Source organism: Sturnira hondurensis, unplaced genomic scaffold (assembly GCF_014824575.4).
Source record: "Sturnira hondurensis isolate 20B ecotype Veracruz unplaced genomic scaffold, ASM1482457v3 Scaffold0025050, whole genome shotgun sequence".
In the NCBI taxonomy this organism is placed as follows: domain Eukaryota; kingdom Metazoa; phylum Chordata; class Mammalia; order Chiroptera; family Phyllostomidae; genus Sturnira; species Sturnira hondurensis.
This window is the reverse complement of record NW_028097681.1, coordinates 64,567-73,148: the sequence shown is the minus strand read 5'-3', so window position 1 is coordinate 73,148 and position 8,582 is coordinate 64,567. Positions and strand designations below refer to the sequence as shown.

General features: G+C 38.0%; 1 pseudogene; it reads right to left on the bottom strand.

Moving 5' to 3' along the window:
• Positions 1-7,557: 7,557 nt before the first annotated feature.
• LOC118982145 (olfactory receptor 7A10-like) lies at positions 7,558-8,348 on the bottom strand (annotated as a pseudogene).
• Positions 8,349-8,582: the final 234 nt, after the last annotated feature.

Below are 8,582 nucleotides of genomic sequence, written 5' to 3'. Positions count from 1 at the left end.
GAAGGGAAGGAAACCAGAACTCAAATCAACAATTCGGAGCAGAAGGAAGAAATAAACATTCAACCAGAACAGAATGAAGAAACAAGTATTCAAAAACATAAGGAGAGGCTTAGGAACCTCCAGGACAACTTTAAATGTTCCAATACCTGAATAATAAGTGTGTCAGAAAAATAAGAGGAAGAGCAAGAAATTGAAAACTTATTTGGAAAAATATTGAAGGACAACTTCCCCAATCTGGCAAAGGAAATGGAATTTGAGGAAGGCCAGGAAGCTCAGAGAGTTCCAAAGAAGTTGGATCCAAGAAAGTACACACCAAGACACATCATAATTACATTACCCAAGATTAAAGGTAAGGAGAGATTCTGTTTTTTTCCCATTCATTTTATTTTTTTTAATTTTTTCATTCTTGTTAAAGTACAATTGTCTCCATTTCACCCCACCACACCCCCCACTGTACTCATCCCTGACACCCACCCTTAAACCTACATCCTTTGGCTTTGTCTATGTGTCCTTCCTTGATGGATCTTCCTTCCCCTTATTTCCCCCATCATCCCTTTCTCCCTTCCCTTGGTTATTGTCAGTTTCTTCTTTAATTCAATGTTCCTGGTTATATTTTGCTTGCTTTTTGGTTTTGTTGATTAGGTTCCAATTATAGGTGAGGTCATATGGTATTTGTCTTTCACCACCTGGGTAATTTCACTTTGCATAATGCTCTCCAGTTCTATCCATGCTGTCACGAATGGCAGGAGATCTTCTTTCTTAAAAAAAAATAAAGATAAGGAGAAAATCTTAAAAGCAGCAAGAGAAAAGAAGACAGTTACCTACAAAAGATTTCTGGTAAGACTATCAGTTTTGTTGATTAGAATCCAAGCAAAATACAAATTTCAATACATTGAAATAAAGAACAAACTGACAGTATACAAAGAGGGTGGGGGAAAGGCATGTTAGGCAATAATGGAGGGGGCATCAAGGAACATGTGTGAAGGACACATGGACAAAACCAAAGAGGGTGGGTTTGAGGGTGGAAGGAGGGGATTGGAGGGGCGGCGGGCATGATAGGGTGAAAATGGAAACAACTGTACTTGAACAACAATTAAAAAATGACTATCAGCTTATTTCTGGAAAGAAACTTTACAGGCAAGAAGGGGCTGGAAAGAAGTATTCTAAGTCATGAAATGGAAGAAACTACATCCAAGATTACTCTACCCAGCAAAGCTATCATTTAGAATGGAAGGGGATATAAGTGCTTCCCAGATAAGGTTAAGTTAAGGGAGTTCATCATCACCAAGCCCTTATTATATGAAATGTTAAAGGGACTTATCAAAGAAAAAGTAGAAGATCAAAACTATGAACAGTAAAATGACAAAAAACTCACAACTATCAAGAACTGAACCTAAAAAACAAAAACAAAAATGAACTAAGCAAACAACAACAGCAAGAGGATCAGAGAAATGGAGATCATGTGGCGGGTTTTCAGTCGGTGGGGGAGAGAGGAGAATAGGGGAAAAATACAGGGAATAAGAAGCATAAAAGTACAAAGTAAATGTAAGAAATACAAAATAGACAGAGGAAGATTAGGAATAGTATGGGAAATGGAGAAGCCAAAGAACTTATATGTATGGCCCAAGGACATGAACTAAAAGGTAGATGCTTGTGGAAGGCGTGGTGCGGAGCAAAGGGGAATAAAGGGGAGAAAAAAATGGGACAACTGTAATAGCATAATCAATGAAATATACTTTAAAGACCAATTATAAATTTCATAGTTATATCACAAGTCGATAGCTGCCATTCGATTTGTCATTGTAAAATGTTTATTAAATATACATTTATTAAATAAAATGTTTAGTTTTGTTCTGAGGACCACATTTATTTATTTTTTAAAAAATTTTATTGTTGTTCAAATACAGTTTTCTGCCTTTTCTACCACCCCTCCCCACCACCCTATCATCCCTCACTGCCTCCCTCCACCATTTCCACCCGCCTTGTTATTGTCCGTATATCCTCTATAATTGTACCTGTAAACTCTTCACCCTTTTCTCCCATTTTGGATTTTAGGCACCATAGCCCAATTAGCACTTTGTAACAATTGTCAAATGTATGTTTCACAGAAATGCATTTTATGAGGAAGTGCATTGAGGAACTACCTTCTCTAATGCAGAAAAGGGGCACAGAGGGGTTTATTGTTGTGCTCAAAGGTATAAACCAAGGAAGGGACAGAGTTTTAATTGCAATCAGTCAGGACACTTTCAGTTTGGATTTTTCTGGGAATGTGATTTGTAAATAGAGATGACTTTGCCCCTGGGGATGTTTGCAATTTCTGAAGATTGGCTGCTAAACACCTTCAGTGCACAGGACAACACCCAACAAAGAGAATTACCCAGCCCCAATGTCAACAGTGTCAAGGTGAAAACACCAGTACTTGTCCACTTCATTGTGCATACAAGTCACTACACTTTGGAGTTCAAATGCAAATTCTGCTCTCCAGTGGTTCCAGAGACTGCGGACAAACTCCCAGGTAATTTTGAAGCTGCAGGTCTTCTTGTTCTGAGGACCACAGTTTGAGTAGCTGGCTATGGCCCTGTCTTAGAGTTAAGTGTGGGTAACTTAGGTCTTCTCCACCAGGAATCTTCTATGTACAGAATTTTGAAAGATAAATTCTCCACTCATTCCATAGAGGAGGATAAATCCGCATTTAATTCTTTTTACATTAGAGCTCCAGAGAGACAGGTAATAATTTGTATATGGGAAAGACTTTGTAGTAGGCAGAATAAGGGCCTCAAAAGATGTCAACATCCTAATTCAGATAACTTTGGAATATGTTAGTTCACCCAGCAGGGTGAACTATGATAAGAGATGAAATAAAGTTATTAGTCATTTGTCATACAATAAGGAGACTTATTGTCAGAGAGGCATTTGTAGATGCTCTGTTGCTGGCATTGAGGTTTGAGGACAAGCCATAGGTCAACGAGTGCAGGGGGCCCTGGAAACTAGAATTGGAAAAGGAAGACAATGCATTCTCCTCTGTATCACCCAGAAAAATCCAAACCCTGCAGACATTTTGAGCTAAGCGCTTTAAGATTCGTTTGAAGCATCTGAACACTAAAACTCTAAGACAGAAAGTTGGTTGTTTTAAGCCACTAATGTAATTTGTAAAAACAGGAAGGGGGAACTAATATAGACATTAATCCAATAAAATACTGTTCAAGGAACTGAGTTGAAGCCTCACAATCATTCAGTTATCTTTCTTTAGGGAAAGGTATTTTTTGTTGAAATCCTACATTAAATAGAAACAAATTACAGCTAATTTAGATGTACAGCTAATTTAGAGCTAATTTACAGCTAATTTAGATGTTTGCAATTTCTGAAGATTGGCTGCTAAACACCTTCAGTGCACTTTGGCTCCATAGGTGGTACAAAGAATTTCCCATTGCATAAATGTAAATGTGGTACTGACTTTGAAGCTTTTGAAGCTTCAAAGGGGAAAAAAAGGTATTCATTAAGATTAAGGTCACACTTTACATTAAATCTCTGTGTGAAAATTTCTAGTTTTCTCTATGTCATGTTAATTTGTATTTTTTGTCTTCTTATTCTGTATTCTCCAAATTTCTCTGAGAATTTCTTTCATCATAACATATGAGATATAAATAAATCTGTGTGCATGTACCTATATGTGTGTGAATGTGCTTATTTGAGAGAAAAGAGTGTAAAGGAGCATATAGGCATACAGTCCTAACCTTGAACACTGTCATTGAACTCAACAGAGTATTGCAACACATTTAATATATTCTGCACAATATTCACCTCTAATTAGAATTTATTACTCATTACCTTCTGAAAAAGGTAGAAACAATTTTAGGGTGTTTACATTTTTAATGTTAACATAGCAAAGGAGTTAAAACTGTATACATTTTCAAACAATATGCAAATTATATCATGTAGTATAAATTCTTAATTTTCATATGGCTCCTTTAATTCATCATGTTGTATTTGTAGTATAATTTTGTAATTATGTTCAAAAGAATTAATTAAGAATTAATATTTCTACTAGTCACATCTAGGCTCAGGGTCACATCTAGAGCACAGGTAGCCAAGTCACCCCCAAAAGTGCCAGGAGAATCTCTTCTAACCAAGAAGAAAACAAATGTTATGTATCAATATAGGAATTAAAATAAAGCAATTAGTATCTCTCTGATAGCTAGTGATGCTAACCATCCTTTCATATTCTTTGAGCCCTCTGTATGTCCTCCTTGGACATGTGCCTGTTCAGGTCTTTTGCCCATTTCTTAACTAAATTTTTGTCTTCCTGGTGTTGAGTTATATTAGTTCTTTATATATTTTGGAGATCAAATGCTTGTCTGAGGTAACATTGGCAAATATGTTTTCCCACACAGTTGGTTACTTTGCATTCTGATGTTTCCTTTAGCCAGGTATAAGCTTTTTAATTTGTTTGTAGTCCCATTTGTTTATTATTTCCTTCATTTCTCTTGCCCTAGAGGATACATATTGGTGAAAATACTGCTGTGTGGGAAATATAAAAATTACTTTTTGTGTTTTTTCTAGGACTTTTATGGTGTCACGGCTTATGTTTAAGCATTTTATCCATTTGAGGCAACACCTCACTCCAATCAGAATGGCCATCATTAATAAATCAACAAACAACAAGGGTTGGCAATGATGTGGAGAAAAGGGATCCCTAGTGCACTGTTGGTTGGAATGCACAGTGGTGCAGCCACTCCAGAAAGCAGTATGGAATTTCCTCAGAAACCTAAAAATGGAACTGCCTTTTGACCTGGTAATTCCGCTGCTAGGCCTATACCCTAAGAATCCTGAAACACCAATTCAAAATAACCTAAGCGTCTCTGTGTTCATAGCAGGATTACTTACAATAACCAAGTACTGGAAGCAACCTATGTGCCCATCAGTAAATGAATGGATCAAAACACTGAGGTACATTTACACAATGGAATTCTATGTAGAACAAAAAAAAGAAAGAACTCCCACTCTTCACAACAGCATGTATAGAACTGGAGAATATTGTGCTATGTGAAATAAGCCAGGTGGCAAAAGACAAATACCATATGATCTCATGTACAAGAGGAAACTAATGAACAAAATAACAAGGGATAAAAATAGAACCAAAGGCAAGGAAATAAGGAACAGTCTGACAGTGTCCAGAGAGGGTGGGGGAGAGGGATAATGGGGGGAAAGAAGAGAAAGGGTCTAGTCAAGGAAAAGGTATAAATGACCCAGGCACATAGACACCAGGGTCGTGATTGACTGTGGGATCCAGGAGTGGGCTGGGCAGGAGAGAGCAATGGGGGAATGTTGAAATAGCTGTAATAGAACAATTTAAAAAGAAAAACGTTTTTAAAAATAAAATAAAGCAATTGTCATTTAATAAATTCTTCTTGCCATAAATTAAATATTCATCTTCGTATGCAAAGTAAATAAACTGGCATGGATTGGTTCAGCAGAGAAGAGCACTACAGTGACACACAGCATCACAGATGAGCCTTAGAGACACAATAGAGAGACTGACAGCTGACTACAGACCTGTGAGGAGACCATCAAAACTCAGATCAACATCCCACTGTATAATACCATTGCTAATAAATTCATCACGTTAAATCATTTGCTCTAGGATCACTTGAAATGCAGCAAGAGCCCACTGAAAACAATAATGAAAGTGAACAGAAGGGGAGAAAATTATTGTAATCCATTGCTTGTCATTGTAGGCCTTTGTTCTAATATTTGAAAATAGTGTTCATTGATGTGGACTCTGTCCAGCAGGGTCCATATGTTGTGGATGCAACGAACAAATTCACACAGACTACCGAAGTTCTATGGAGAAAAAGGGACAGTACAGCCACTCTCTGAGAGAGGGAGTGCCTTGACCCTTGCCAGACAGGCCTGTATTGCTTTCTAATAGCATACATCAAAGGTTTTCATTCATTATGCTCAGACTTGCTTTAGGTGATTACTTTTACCAGATAATAAAGGAAATGGTCTTACTGAGTACTTCTTACAGGTTAACAAGGAAAAAATGTTGCAAATGCAAGGGAATGATAAGAGTAATTGGTCTGGTTACACTCCTTCCTTGGGAGAACTAGCACAGATTTCAGGAAGTTGCTTTAAAGATATGCAGTAAGCATTTTCTACTTCAACTCAGGGTGAGGGAGTTTTGGCAAAAGCAAGCCTCAGAGCAGCCTAGGTATAATGCAGGCCTGGTTTCCCACAGGAAAGCCAACCTGTGGGTTTGGTTCCTGTGTGCTGACTCATGCCTGTCAGTTTTCCCATAGGGCTGGGCTACATTTACCAAAGCCAAGTGGATCAGTTCCCTATAGTTAATTATTATTCTGTTTTTGAAGTTTATTTCAGATAACTGCATTAAAAAGTGAATCCATTAAAGCAGAGGAGGTTGAAAGAACATGTGTGTTTCTGCAACACTTATGACTCTGAGTCACAGAACTGACAAGAATTCAAGCTCTCTAGTTACTCATCATTTGGCCATTTATGTATAAATATGACATACAGATCACATGTACAATATATAATGGATGAGATTGATACAGTTCTTTCCATACCCCTCGGTGGTTACACAATACTTACAGTAGGGGGAAATACTTCATTTAGAACAAAGAGGGCATCATATTTTGAGGTAGCAATGAAAGTTTTCAAGTGGAGACAGGAAGACAATTTGACAGAAAACATAATTACACCAAGTAATACTTCATCCCAAACATAAATTCCTTTACACACAGACACAGATCTTATATACATCAATAAGTAAACATATGCCATAAAAATAGTTTACATAGACATAAATGTATGACTTAAAATTTTGCTACCTCACACTTAAGGTGGTCTTTGACTCTAAGTACATATTATGCCAAACTGTTATGAAACATGTGTTTCCACGTCAATTAGAATTGGAGATGTGATTTAATGGTCAGTTTTGCCTGTGACTATGGTAAGAATGTGGACACCAAGCTCAACAAGAATCAGAATTCTAATGAGGGAAGACAAGCCAATGGCCTGTTACTAAACACACTATATGTTGAAGTCTACATTTTCAGAAAGAACAGTTACAGTAGTGAGATATGAAGAAATGATCTACAAGAAGTTTTAAACTGTGATCTTCTAGTTTCCTCTCCTATGAAATGGTACAAATGGCTTTGGTTACCAAGTGCTGTGTAATTCCATAGGAGTAGTACCACTCAAGATGTTTTTTTTAGTGAAACATAAGAAAAACTATTCAGTATGCTGTATTTCATTTCAAAAGAAATTGGTCTAAAGAAATCCATGTACTCACCATAGATAAATGAAAACATCCAAATATTTCATCCAAGGCTGGGAATCAATTTGGGAGAGGAGAAAAATGACAAAGAAAAAGTTGCTATGTATTATGAAGTTGAAAAGTTAACAGTGATTCACTTAAATATTATAGAGAAGTTGATATCACAGAAACACAAAACTGAGGAAAGAAACAGAGTACTTTCTACTTTCACAGTCTGATCAGAGTCATAATATCTGGCTCTGTGGCTTTGAGTCCTATAATCATGTGCATTTTCTCAGTCCTAGGACAAATGGTCCTTTTATAGCTGCCACCCCGAATAATATTCTCCAAGCCACCTTTATGTCTCTGTTCCTGAAACTGTAGATGAAGGGGTTCAGTATGGGTGTGACCATAGTGTAGATCACTGAGGCAACTGCCCTTGAATGTGAGCTGTGAGTACCAGAAGAGTTGAGACACACTCCTAGGTATGTACCATAAAATTAGGAGAGAACTGAGGGGTGAGATTCGCAGGTAGAAAATGTTTTATGCTTCTCCGGCTCTGATGGGATTACTTGTATGGAGGACACTATCTTAGAGTAAGAGCAAAGGATTCCAGCCAGGGCACCACCACCTAGCAGCCCAACTGAAAAATATATCACTATGTCATTAACAAAGGAATCAGAACAGGCTAGTTGGACTATCTGTTCGATTTCACACAAAAATGAGGGGTACTCAAGCCTGGACAGAAGGACAAGTGCAACACCTTCAAGCATTGTAGCAAGGAATTCAGGGCATTCATGACCCAGGACTCCAGAACCAGGAGTTTACAGAGCTGGGGGTCATGATGACTGTGTAGTGCAGAGAGTGAGAGGTGGCCACTAACCAGTCATAGGACATCACAGTTGGGAGAAAGTTGTCCAATCCTGCAAAGCATAGGAAGAAATACATCTGGGTGATGCAGCCTGAATAGGTGATGGCTTTGTTCTGTCTGGATGTTCAGCAGCATTTTTGGGATGGTGGTGGAGGTGAAACAGATGTCTACCAAGGATAGGTTGGAGAGGAAGAAGTACATGGGTGCGTGGAGGTGGGAGTCTGAGCGGACAGCTAGCATGATGAGCAGATTTCCCAACACAGTGATCAGGTACATGGAGAGGAACAGCTCAAAAAGGAGGGGTTGGAACTATCAGCCAAGATGGAGGCATAGATGGAAATACTGTGCCTCCTCGCACAACCAAAATTAAGGACAACAGAGATTTAGAAACAAAAACACAACCAGAACAGATAGAATATTGAAATGTATGGAAGT